Genomic DNA, 15444 nt, shown 5'->3' with positions numbered 1-15444 from the left:
TCATCATGTTACTTCTGTTAAATTGGACCATAGTAGGAATTTATAGGCCTGTAAAGTATCACTGTTTTGATTGGATTGCTGTTTATGTCACTCAATGTCTCAGACACTACCTCTATTATACAAGTGATATCAAATTATTATCGGCCGGCTGATCCGGGCGATCTATTTGTGGTTGGTTTAAAGTTTACACAGGGGGGAAGGGAGCAGTTTGCTATGTATGTTGATATATGCATTCTTATCACGAGTTTGATATAAATTTAACCATTTGCACTCTTGCTGGTGTTTTATATATAAAAAAAACAATTGTGTATCTGAAGTAAAATGGTGAATCTAATAGTCATTGCGAGATAATAGTTTGTTTTAATCAATGGATAACGATCTGTCTCTTTAGTCTAAACTAACCGATAATAAATACACAGTACCAGAAATATTACATTCCTTCTTTTTAACGAGGTGTTTCCAGTAAAACATGTTTGCAATAAAAGTTCTTATTGAGTATTTTTGCTTTATCTTTTTCATCAAGATTGTCATTATATTGCATTTCTGATCATGATATCTCCATATATCCGATACTAGTCATTTATAATATTAGTATATTTGTTTTCAAAGCATTTTATTTTCAAGTTTATTACTTCACATGTTATTTTATATTTTGTTTAGCTATAATACCATGGCCATGCATGATTATCATTATATTACTGATTACGACATCTCCATATATATACAATACTATGCATTTCAACTATACGGTAAGAATCTTTTCGTTAAGGTAGGAAAAACTCCCGTGTGAATTGTTGGCTTCTTAAATCTTTCCGGCCGATTTGATGCTTTAGCATCAAGGTTTTCTTGTATATTGAGTTATCTTTAGTTTGTCCATTATTGTGTACGAGTTACCCCCCTTTATTCAGAATAACCGTAAGAACTGGAGAAAGCTGGTGCCTACATTTTAAACTAACATGTGCCACAATGATGTACGTGCAATATAGTTATACTTTAAATTGAATACAAATATTCGGGACATAATTAGTATTATTATCTGAATGCCATATCACAAGTTAGAATATCCAGATTTCCGAAAATCCGAAAGAGAAACGTTTAGAACGCAGACTGACGTGTTGGGAAGAGTTGATGTTTATGAAGTGAAGTTAATATCTCTATAACAGGAGTGAGGATTACCCAGAGTTAGGTATATATTAATGTCTCTATAACAGGAGTGAGGATTACCCAGAGTTAGGTATATATTAATGTCTGTATAACAGGAGTGAGGATTACTCAGAGTTAGGTATATATTGATGTCTCTATAACAGGAGTGAGGATTACTCAGAGTTAGGTATATATTAATATCTCTATAACAGGAGTGAGGTTTACCCAGAGTTAGGTATATATTAATATCTCTATAACAGGAGTGAGGATTACCCAGAGTTAGGTATATATTAATGTCTGTATAACAGGAGTGAGGATTACTCAGAGTTAGGTATATATTAATGTCTGTATAACAGGAGTGAGAATTACCCAGAGTTAGGTATATATTAATATCTGTATAACAGGAGTGATGATTACCCAGTGTTAGGTATATATTAATGTCTGTATAACAGGAGTGAGGATTACCCAGAGATAGGTGTATATTAATGTCTCTATAACAGGAGTGAGGATTACCCAGAGTTAGGTATATATTAATGTTTGTATAACAGGAGTGAGGATTACCCAGAGTTAGGTATATATTAATGTTTGTATAACAGGAGTGAGGATTACCGAGAGTTAGGTATATATTAATGTCTGTATAACAGGAGTGAGGATTACCCAGAGTTAGGTATATATTAATGTCTGTATAACAGGAGTGAGGATTACCCAGAGTTAGGTATATATAAATTTGTCTATATAACAGGAGTGAGGATTACCCAGGGTTAGGTATATATCAATGTCTGTATAACAGGAGTGAGGATTACCCAGAGTTGGGTATATATTAATATCTCTATAACAGGATTGAGGATTACCCAGAGTTAGGTATATATTAATGTCTGTATAACAGGAGTGAGGATTACCCAGAGTTAGGTATATATTAATGTCTGTATAACAGGAGTGAGGATTACTCAGAGTTAGGTATATATTAATGTATCTATAACAGGAGTGAGGATTACTCAGTGTTAGGTATATATTAATGTCTGTATAACAGTAGTGAGGATTACCCAGAGTTAGGTATATATTAATGTCTCTATAACAGGAGTGAGGATTACCCAGGGTTAGGTATATATTAATGTCTGTATAACAGGAGTGAGGATTACCCAGAGTTGGGTATATATTAATATCTCTATAACAGGAGTGAGGATTACCCAGAGTTAGGTATATATTAATGTCTCTATAACAGGAGTGAGGATTACCCAGAGTTAGGTATATATTAATGTCTCTATAACAGGAGTGAGGTTTACCCAGAGTTATGTATATATTAATGTCCGTATAACAGGAGTAGGGATTACTCAGAGTTAGGTATATATTAATGTCTGTATAACAGGAGTGAGGATTACCCAGAGTTAGGTATATATTAATGTCTGTATAACAGGAGAGAGGATTACCCAGAGTAAGGTATATATTAATGTCTGTATAACAGGAGTGAGGATTACCCAGAGTTGGGTATATATTAATGTCTCTATAACAGGAGAGAGGATTACCCAGAGTTAGGTATATATTAATGTCTGTATAACAGGAGTGAGGATTACCCAGAGTTAGGTATATATTAATGTCTGTATAACAGGAGTGAGGATTACCCAGAGTTAGGTATATATCAATGTCTCTATAACAGGAGAGAGGATTACCCAGAGTTAGGTATATATTAATGTCTGTATAACAGGAGTGAGGATTACCCAGATTTATGTATATATTAATATCTCTATAACAGGAGTGAGGATTACCCAGAGTTAGGTATATATTAATATCTCTATAACAGGAGTGAGGATTACCCAGAGTTAGGTGTATATTAATGTCTCTATAACAGGAGTAAGGATTACCCAGAGTTAGGTATATATTGATGTCTCTATAACAGGAGTGAGGATTACCCAGATATAGGTATATATTAATATTTCTATAACAGGAGTGAGGATTACCCAGAGTTAGGTGTATATTGATGTCTCTATAACAGGAGTGAGGATTACCCAGAGTTAGGTATATATTAATGTCTCTATCACAGGAGTGAGGATTACCCAGAGTTAGGTATATATTGATGTCTCTATAACAGGAGTGAGGATTACCCAGAGATAGGTATATATTAATATCTCTATAACAGGAGTGAGGATTACCCAGAGATAGGTATATATTAATATCTCTATAACAGGAGTGAGGATTACCCAGAGTTAGGTGTATATTAATGTCTCTATAACAGGAGTGAAGATTACCCAGAGTTAGGTATATATTAATGTCTGTATAACAGGAGTGAGGATTACCCAGAGTTAGGTATATATTAATGTCTCTATAACAGGAGTGAGGATTAGCCAGAGTTAGGTATATATTAATATCTCTATATCAGGAGTGAGGATTACTCAGAGTTAGGTATATATTAATGTCTGTATAACAGGAGTGAGGATTACCCAGAGTTAGGTATATATTAATATCTCTATAACAGGAGTGAGGATTACCCAGAGTTAGGTATATATTAATGACTGTATAACAGGAGTGAGGATTACCCAGAGTTAGATATATATTAAGGTCTGTGTAACAGGAGTGAGGATTACCCAGAGTTAGATATATATTAATATCTGTATAACAGGAGTGAGGATTACCCAGAGTTAGGTATATATTAATGTCTGTATAACAGGAGTGAGGATTACCCAGAGTTAGGTATATATTAATGTCTCTATAACAGGAGTGGAGATTACCCAGAGTTAGGTATATATTAATGTCCGTATAACAGGAGTGAGGTTTACCCAGAATTAGGTATATATTAATGTCTCTATAACAGGAGTGAGGATTACCCAGAGTTGGGTATCTATTAATGTCTCTATAACAGGAGTGAGGATTACCCAGAGTTAGGTATATATTAAGGTCTCTATAACAGGAGTGAGGTTTACCCAGAGTTATGTATATATTAATGTCTGTATGACAGGAGTAAGGTTTACCCAGAGTTAGATATATATTAAGGTCTCTATAACAGGAGTGAGGTTTACCCAGAGTTATGTATATATTAATGTCTGTATGACAGGAGTAAGGGTTACCCAGCGTTAGGTATATATTACTGTTTCTATAACAGGAGTGAGGATTACCCAGAGTTAGGTATATATTAATGTCTGTATAACAGGAGTGAGGTTTACCCAGAGTTAGATATATATTAAGGTCTCTATAACAGGAGTGAGGTTTACCCAGAGTTATGTATATATTAATGTCTGTATGACAGGAGTAAGGGTTACCCAGCGTTAGGTATATATTACTGTTTCTATAACAGGAGTGAGGATTACCCAGAGTTAGGTATATATTAATGTCCGTATAACAGGAGTGGGTATTACCCAGAGTTAGGTATATATTAATGTGCGTATAACCGGAGTGGGTATTACCCAGAGTTATGTATATATTAATGTCTGTATGACAGGAGTAAGGGTTACCCAGCGTTAGGTATATATTACTGTTTCTATAACAGGAGTGAGGATTACCCAGAGTTAGGTATATATTAATGTCTGTGTAACAGGAGTGAGGATTACGCAGAGTTAGGTATATATTAATGTCTCTATAACAGGAGTGAGGATTACCCAGAGTTAGGTATATATTAATGTCTGTATAACAGGAGTGAGGATTACCCAGAGTTAGGTATATATTAATGTCTGTATAACAGGAGTGAGGATTACCCAGAGTTAGGTACATATTAATGTCTCTATAACAGGAGTGAGGATTACCCAGAGTTAGGTATATATTAATATCTCTATATCAGGAGTGAGGTTTACCCAGATTTAGGTATATATTAATGTCTCTATAACAGGAGTGAGGATTACCCAGGGTTAGGTATATATTAATGTCTCTATAACAGGAGTGAGGATTACCCAGAGTTAGGTATATATTAATGTCTCTATAACAGGAGTGAGGATTACCCATAGTTAGGTATGTATTAATGTCTGTATAACAGGAGTGAGGATTACCCAGAGTTAGGTATATATTAATGTCTCTATAACAGGAGTGAGGATTACCCATAGTTAGGTATGTATTAATGTCTGTATAACAGGAGTGAGGATTACCCAGAGTTAGGTTTATATTAATATCTCTATAACAGGAGTGAGGTTTACCCAGAGTTATGTATATATTAATGTCTGTATGACAGGAGTAAGGGTTACCCAGCGTTAGGTATATATTAATGTTTCTATAACAGGAGTGAGGTTTACCCAGAGTTAGGTATATATTAATATCTGTATAACAGGAGTGAGGATTACCCAGATTTAGGTATATATTAATGTCTCTATAACAGAAGTGAGGATTACCCAGAGTTAGGTATATATTAATGTCTTTATAACAGGAGTGAGGTTTACCCAGAGTAAGATATATATTAAGGTCTCTATAACAGGAGTGAGGTTTACCCAGAGTTATGTATATATTAATGTCTGTATGACAGGAGTAAGGGTTACCCAGCGTTAGGTATATATTAATGTTTCTATAACAGGAGTGAGGATTACCCAGAGTTAGGTATATATTAATATCTGTATAACAGGAGTGAGGATTACCCAGAATTGGGTATATATTAATGTCTCTATAACAGGAGTGAGTATTACCCAGAGTTAGGTACATATATATATATCAATGTCTGTATAACAGGAGTGAGGATTACCCAGAGTTAGGTATATATTAATGTCTCTATAACAGGAGTGAGGATTACCCAGAGTTAGGTATATATTAATGTCCGTATAACAGGAGTGAGGATTACCCAGTGTTAGGTATATATTAATATCTCTTTAACAGGAGTGAGGATTACCAAGAGTTAGGTATATATTAATGTCTCTATAACAGGAGTGAGGATTACCCAGAGTTAGGTATATATTAATGTCTGTATAACAGGAGTGAGGATTACCCAGAGTTAGGTATATATTAATGTCTCTATAACAGGAGTGAGGATTACCCAGAGTTAGGTATATATTAATGTCCGTATAACAGGAGTGAGGTTTACCCAGAATTAGGTATATATTAATGTCTCTATAACAGGAGTGAGGATTACCCAGAGTTGGGTATATATTAATGTCTCTATAACAGGAGTGAGGATTACCCAGAGTTAGGTATATATTAAGGTCTCTATAACAGGAGTGAGGTTTACCCAGAGTTATGTATATATTAATGTCTGTATGACATGAGTAAGGTTTACCCAGAGTTAGATATATATTAAGGTCTCTATAACAGGAGTGAGGTTTACCCAGAGTTATGTATATATTAATGTCTGTATGACAGGAGTAAGGGTTACCCAGCGTTAGGTATATATTAATGTTTCTATAACAGGAGTGAGGTTTACCCAGAGTTAGGTATATATTAATATCTGTATAACAGGAGTGAGGATTACCCAGATTTAGGTATATATTAATGTCTCTATAACAGAAGTGAGGATTACCCAGAGTTAGGTATATATTAATGTCTTTATAACAGGAGTGAGGTTTACCCAGAGTAAGATATATATTAAGGTCTCTATAACAGGAGTGAGGTTTACCCAGAGTTATGTATATATTAATGTCTGTATGACAGGAGTAAGGGTTACCCAGCGTTAGGTATATATTACTGTTTCTATAACAGGAGTGAGGATTACCCAGAGTTAGGTATATATTAATATCTGTATAACAGGAGTGAGGATTACCCAGAATTGGGTATATATTAATGTCTCTATAACAGGAGTGAGTATTACCCAGAGTTAGGTACATATATATATATCAATGTCTGTATAACAGGAGTGAGGATTACCCAGAGTTAGGTATATATTAATGTCTCTATAACAGGAGTGAGGATTACCCAGAGTTAGGTATATATTAATGTCCGTATAACAGGAGTGAGGATTACCCAGTGTTAGGTATATATTAATATCTCTATAACAGGAGTGAGGATTACCAAGAGTTAGGTATATATTAATGTCTCTATAACAGGAGTGAGGATTACCCAGAGTTAGGTATATATTAATGTCTGTATAACAGGAGTGAGGATTACCCAGAGTTAGGTATATATTAATGTCTCTATAACAGGAGTGGAGATTACCCAGAGTTAGGTATATATTAATGTCCGTATAACAGGAGTGAGGTTTACCCAGAATTAGGTATATATTAATGTCTCTATAACAGGAGTGAGGATTACCCAGAGTTGGGTATATATTAATGTCTCTATAACAGGAGTGAGGATTACCCAGAGTTAGGTATATATTAAGGTCTCTATAACAGGAGTGAGGTTTACCCAGAGTTATGTATATATTAATGTCTGTATGACATGAGTAAGGTTTACCCAGAGTTAGATATATATTAAGGTCTCTATAACAGGAGTGAGGTTTACCCAGAGTTATGTATATATTAATGTCTGTATGACAGGAGTAAGGGTTACCCAGCGTTAGGTATATATTACTGTTTTTATAACAGGAGTGAGGATTACCCAGAGTTAGGTATATATTAACGTCCGTATAACAGGAGTGGGTATTACCTAGAGTTAGGTATATATTAATGTGGGTATAACAGGAGTGGGTATTACCCAGAGTTATGTATATATTAATGTCTGTATGACAGGAGTAAGGGTTACCCAGCGTTAGGTATATATTACTGTTTCTATAACAGGAGTGAGGATTACCCAGAGTTAGGTATATATTAATGTCTGTGTAACAGGAGTGAGGATTACCCAGAGTTAGGTACATATTAATGTCTGTATAACAGGAGTGAGGATTACCCAGAGTTAGGTATATATTAATATCTCTATATCAGGAGTGAGGTTTACCCAGATTTAGGTATATATTAATGTCTGTATAACAGGAGTGAGGATTACCCAGAGTTAGGTATATATTAATATCTCTATAACAGGAGTGAGGATTACCCAGAGTTAGGTATATATTAATGTCTGTATAACAGGAGTGAGGATTACCCAGAGTTAGTTATATATTAATATCTCTATAACAGGAGTGAGGATTACCCAGAGTTAGGTATATATTGATGTCTCTATATTAGGAGTGAGGATTACCCAGAGTTAGGTATATATTAATGTCTGTATAAGAGGAGTGAGGATTACCCAGAGTTAGGTATATATTAATGTCTCTATAACAGGAGTGAGGATAACCCAGAGTTAGGTATATATTAATGTATGTATAACAGGAGTGAGGATTACCCAGAGTTAGGTATATATTAATGTCTCTATAACAGGAGTGAAGATTACCTAGAGTTGGTATATATTAATGTCTGTATAACAGGAGTGAGGATTACCCAGAGTTAGATATATATTAATGTGCGTATAACCGGAGTGGGTATTACCCAGAGATATGTATATATTAATGTCTGTATGACAGGAGTAAGGGTTACCCAGCGTTAGGTATATATTACTGTTTCTATAACAGGAGTGAGGATTACCCAGAGTTAGGTATATATTAATGTCTGTGTAACAGGAGTGAGGATTACGCAGAGTTAGGTATATATTAATGTCTCTATAACAGGAGTGAGGATTACCCAGAGTTAGGTATATATTAATGTCTCTATAACAGGAGTGAGTATTACCCAGAGTTAGGTATATATTAATGTCTGTATAACAGGAGTGAGGATTACCCAGAGTTAGGTATATATTAATGTCTGTATAACAGGAGTGAGGATTACCCAGAGTTAGGTACATATTAATGTCTCTATAACAGGAGTGAGGATTACCCAGAGTTAGGTATATATTAATATCTCTATATCAGGAGTGAGGTTTACCCAGATTTAGGTATATATTAATGTCTCTATAACAGGAGTGAGTATTACCCAGAGTTAGGTATATATTAAGGTCTGTGTAACAGGAGTGAGGATTACCCAGAGTTAGGTATATATTAATGTCTCTATAACAGGAGTGAGGATTACCCAGAGTTAGGTATATATTAATGTCTCTATAACAGGAGTGAGGATTACCCATAGTTAGGTATGTATTAATGTCTGTATAACAGGAGTGAGGATTACCCAGAGTTAGGTATATATTAATGTCTCTATAACAGGAGTGAGGATTACCCATAGTTAGGTATGTATTAATGTCTGTATAACAGGAGTGAGGATTACCCAGAGTTAGGTTTATATTAATATCTCTATAACAGGAGTGAGGTTTACCCAGAGTTATGTATATATTAATGTCTGTATGACAGGAGTAAGGGTTACCCAGCGTTAGGTATATATTAATGTTTCTATAACAGGAGTGAGGTTTACCCAGAGTTAGGTATATATTAATATCTGTATAACAGGAGTGAGGATTACCCAGATTTAGGTATATATTAATGTCTCTATAACAGAAGTGAGGATTACCCAGAGTTAGGTATATATTAATGTCTTTATAACAGGAGTGAGGTTTACCCAGAGTGAGATATATATTAAGGTCTCTATAACAGGAGTGAGGTTTACCCAGAGTTATGTATATATTAATGTCTGTATGACAGGAGTAAGGGTTACCCAGCGTTAGGTATATATTACTGTTTCTATAACAGGAGTGAGGATTACCCAGAGTTAGGTATATATTAATATCTGTATAACAGGAGTGAGGATTACCCAGAATTGGGTATATATTAATGTCTCTATAACAGGAGTGAGTATTACCCAGAGTTAGGTACATATATATATATCAATGTCTGTATAACAGGAGTGAGGATTACCCAGAGTTAGGTATATATTAATGTCTCTATAACAGGAGTGAGGATTACCCAGAGTTAGGTATATATTAATGTCCGTATAACAGGAGTGAGGATTACCCAGTGTTAGGTATATATTAATATCTCTATAACAGGAGTGAGGATTACCAAGAGTTAGGTATATATTAATGTCTCTATAACAGGAGTGAGGATTACCCAGAGTTAGGTATATATTAATGTCTGTATAACAGGAGTGAGGATTACCCAGAGTTAGGTATATATTAATGTCTCTATAACAGGAGTGAGGATTACCCAGAGTTAGGTATATATTAATGTCCGTATAACAGGAGTGAGGTTTACCCAGAATTAGGTATATATTAATGTCTCTATAACAGGAGTGAGGATTACCCAGAGTTGGGTATATATTAATGTCTCTATAACAGGAGTGAGGATTACCCAGAGTTAGGTATATATTAAGGTCTCTATAACAGGAGTGAGGTTTACCCAGAGTTATGTATATATTAATGTCTGTATGACATGAGTAAGGTTTACCCAGAGTTAGATATATATTAAGGTCTCTATAACAGGAGTGAGGTTTACCCAGAGTTATGTATATATTAATGTCTGTATGACAGGAGTAAGGGTTACCCAGCGTTAGGTATATATTAATGTTTCTATAACAGGAGTGAGGTTTACCCAGAGTTAGGTATATATTAATATCTGTATAACAGGAGTGAGGATTACCCAGATTTAGGTATATATTAATGTCTCTATAACAGAAGTGAGGATTACCCAGAGTTAGGTATATATTAATGTCTTTATAACAGGAGTGAGGTTTACCCAGAGTAAGATATATATTAAGGTCTCTATAACAGGAGTGAGGTTTACCCAGAGTTATGTATATATTAATGTCTGTATGACAGGAGTAAGGGTTACCCAGCGTTAGGTATATATTACTGTTTCTATAACAGGAGTGAGGATTACCCAGAGTTAGGTATATATTAATATCTGTATAACAGGAGTGAGGATTACCCAGAATTGGGTATATATTAATGTCTCTATAACAGGAGTGAGTATTACCCAGAGTTAGGTACATATATATATATCAATGTCTGTATAACAGGAGTGAGGATTACCCAGAGTTAGGTATATATTAATGTCTCTATAACAGGAGTGAGGATTACCCAGAGTTAGGTATATATTAATGTCCGTATAACAGGAGTGAGGATTACCCAGTGTTAGGTATATATTAATATCTCTATAACAGGAGTGAGGATTACCAAGAGTTAGGTATATATTAATGTCTCTATAACAGGAGTGAGGATTACCCAGAGTTAGGTATATATTAATGTCTGTATAACAGGAGTGAGGATTACCCAGAGTTAGGTATATATTAATGTCTCTATAACAGGAGTGGAGATTACCCAGAGTTAGGTATATATTAATGTCTGTATAACAGGAGTGAGGATTACCCAGAGTTAGGTATATATTAATGTCTGTATAACAGGAGTGAGGATTACCCAGTGTTAGGTATATATTAATGTCTCTATAACAGGAGTGGAGATTACCCAGAGTTAGGTATATATTAATGTCTGTATAACAGGAGTGAGGATTACCCAGAGTTAGGTATATATTAATGTCTCTATAACAGGAGTGGAGATTACCCAGAGTTAGGTATATATTAATGTCCGTATAACAGGAGTGAGGATTACCCAGTGTTAGGTATATATTAATATCTCTATAACAGGAGTGGAGATTACCAAGAGTTAGGTATATATTAATGTCTCTATAACAGGAGTGAGGATTACCCAGAGTTAGGTATATATTAATGTCTGTATAACAGGAGTGAGGATTACCCAGAGTTAGGTATATATTAATGTCTCTATAACAGGAGTGGAGATTACCCAGAGTTAGGTATATATTAATGTCCGTATAACAGGAGTGAGGATTACCCAGAGTTAGGTATATATTAATGTCTCTATAACAGGAGTGAGGATTACCCAGAGTTGGGTATATATTAATGTCTCTATAACAGGAGTGAGGATTACCCAGAGTTAGGTATATATTAAGGTCTCTATAACAGGAGTGAGGTTTACCCAGAGTTATGTATATATTAATGTCTGTATGACATGAGTAAGGTTTACCCAGAGTTAGATATATATTAAGGTCTCTATAACAGGAGTGAGGTTTACCCAGAGTTATGTATATATTAATGTCTGTATGACAGGAGTAAGGGTTACCCAGCGTTAGGTATATATTACTGTTTCTATAACAGGAGTGAGGATTACCCAGAGTTAGGTATATATTAATGTCTGTATAACAGGAGTGAGGTTTACCCAGAGTTAGATATATATTAAGGTCTCTATAACAGGAGTGAGGTTTACCCAGAGTTATGTATATATTAATGTCTGTATGACAGGAGTAAGGGTTACCCAGCGTTAGGTATATATTACTGTTTCTATAACAGGAGTGAGGATTACCCAGAGTTAGGTATATATTAATGTCCGTATAACAGGAGTGGGTATTACCCAGAGTTAGGTATATATTAATGTGGGTATAACAGGAGTGGGTATTACCCAGAGTTATGTATATATTAATGTCTGTATGACAGGAGTAAGGGTTACCCAGCGTTAGGTATATATTACTGTTTCTATAACAGGAGTGAGGATTACCCAGAGTTAGGTATATATTAATGTCTGTGTAACAGGAGTGAGGATTACCCAGAGTTAGGTACATATTAATGTCTGTATAACAGGAGTGAGGATTACCCAGAGTTAGGTATATATTAATATCTCTATATCAGGAGTGAGGTTTACCCAGATTTAGGTATATATTAATGTCTGTATAACAGGAGTGAGGATTACCCAGAGTTAGGTATATATTAATATCTCTATAACAGGAGTGAGGATTACCCAGAGTTAGGTATATATTAATGTCTTTATAACAGGAGTGAGGATTACCCAGAGTTAGTTATATATTAATATCTCTATAACAGGAGTGAGGATTACCCAGAGTTAGGTATATATTGATGTCTCTATATTAGGAGTGAGGATTACCCAGAGTTAGGTATATATTAATGTCTGTATAAGAGGAGTGAGGATTACCCAGAGTTAGGTATATATTAATGTCTCTATAACAGGAGTGAGGATAACCCAGAGTTAGGTATATATTAATGTCTGTATAACAGGAGTGAGGATTACCCAGAGTTAGGTATATATTAATGTCTCTATAACAGGAGTGAAGATTACCTAGAGTTGGTATATATTAATGTCTGTATAACAGGAGTGAGGATTACCCAGAGTTAGATATATATTACTGTTTCTATAACAGGAGTGAGGATTACCCAGAGTTAGGTATATATTAATGTCTGTATAACAGGAGTGAGGATTACCCAGAGTTAGGTATATATTAATGTCTCTATAACAGGAGTGAGAATTACCCAGAGTTAGGTATATATTAATGTCTGTATAACAGGAGTGAGGATTACCCAGAGTTAGGTATACATTAATGTCTCTATAACAGGAGTGATGATTTTCCAGAGTTAGGAGAGTTGATAAAAAGATATTATATATTACCCAGAGTTAGGTATATATTAATATGTCTTTGTAGTTTTGTTCTTAAATGTTATATATTATATAAGTGATAATTCTTAATCTAAGGCTTCAATTACTAAACAATCAACAAATATGATGTTGATAAACATTGCTCACATTTGTATATTTGTGTATATCATTTGTCTATTTTTCAAAGCAAGAATATACTATTATGGTATTAAAGGGGTATACTTTACCCATTTGGATCATCAGATCTACTTACGGACGAGATAGCGTGTTATTGTGATATTAGAGAGGTTAATCAAACCTTACGTGTACGTGTTGGCTACATGTACACGTAATATCACGTTAAGACATATAAGTGTACATAAAACTTCAGAAATAGGTCGATATGTTATGATTCACTACAAATCATAACAAGAGTATCATTTGCAAAAATATTAAATTGATAGAAATCTAAATAAAGATTAACATAATCAGTTGGCCATGGATGAAGAGAAAATCTGAAAGGTAAAGTACGGGGATCACTAGTACATAGATGAAGAGGATACCTGGAAGCCAACACTGTTGGGGGACTATTCGGACGTAGACGGAAAGGATGTCTGGGGCCACCACTGTTGGGAAATCACAATGACGTGGATAATTTAGGGGATATCTCGGCAGGCACGGGTGTGAATGAGTTGGGGATCTCTAGGACGTGAATGAGTTGAGGGCTCTCTAGGACGTGAATGAGTTGGGGGCTCTCTAGGACGTGAATGAGTTGGGGGCTCTCTAGGACGTGAATGAAATGGGGGCTCTCTAGGACGTGAATGAGTTGGGGGCTCTCTAGGACGTGAATGAGTTGGGGGCTCTCTAGGACGTGAATGAGTTGGGGGCTCTCTAGGACGTGAATGAGTTGGGGGCTCTCTAGGACGTGAATGAGTTGGGGGCTCTCTAGGACGTGAATGAAAAGGATATCTAGCAGGAAGCCACCACTGTTGTTCAGTATGGTAGTACATCCTGTGTTACTCTCAATGTTTTATATCATTGGAAGCGTTATAATTATAAACAGAGAACATATAAATCAGCACTATATCTCCTGACTCTAATAAGTAAGTTCAAGTGTTAATTTTTATATATATTTTTTATAATCCATGAACCCGGAATATGATATACGTTTAGGTACAAGTGTATTTTCACGTGTGTAAACGTTATCTATGTAGATCTGAGAGGGATGAAAGCATTATTGAACACCAGTTACAGCTATGATACGTAAATCTTAGAGAGTAAAAAATGCATAATGTTATCGAAGGGGAATTAAAACACGACCCTGTACATGACTTCCTTGTATATTGATAAACTGTCATGTGAGATTAGTAACCTCACCAACCGGGAAGTACGTTTACAGGTTATGCAGATTATAAATAGGTGGCACCAGAACACAGAGACACATTTAGTCGTTTATATTCAACAATTTGTTATGACTAAAAAATGAATAAAGGTTGAAAGTGTTTTGTAAATTCAAAACTACTGATTTGGATCAGTTTCCATGTTAGTCATATTATCTCTAGCTGTTTAAAACTGGACCCAATATCATGACTTTCGCCTAGGTACGTACACAAAAAAAGATGTTATTATGTTACATTGTCTGTAGTTTCAGTTGAGGTCTTTTTCCATGACGTGTGGTGTTTACCTTTGGAAATTCGTAATATATACGACATTCTCATATCTTAAATTATAGTAAGATATCTTTCTGGCTATCAGAATTGCACATATTGATGGGATATATAACAATTAATTTTGTGGTTGACAGACTGCTAAATAAGAGGACGGTCGTTAAAAATTAGATAATATAAACGATGCAGAAATATAATTTTCACTGTACTGGGTAAGGTTGCCTAATCTCTTTAAAACTGACAGCTGCCTGGATGACTTTCCGATATAGAGCATTGTGGCATTCCCTTAATCTGTGTTTTCCAGGTACTGGTATTCGAACCAACTCTGACCGTATATCTCCTGTTCCCAAGATCATTCTACATGGGACATGTGCCTTCCTGTGATCCCCATTAGCCTTTAGCTTCCTCATGAACAGTTTGTATGACAATATATTTTTGAAAATATTAATGTCCCTAAATTGGGGTC

Source organism: Pecten maximus, chromosome 5, assembly GCF_902652985.1.
Source record: "Pecten maximus chromosome 5, xPecMax1.1, whole genome shotgun sequence".
NCBI classification, from domain to species: Eukaryota; Metazoa; Mollusca; class Bivalvia; order Pectinida; family Pectinidae; genus Pecten; species Pecten maximus.
This window is presented reverse-complemented; position numbering follows the sequence as displayed.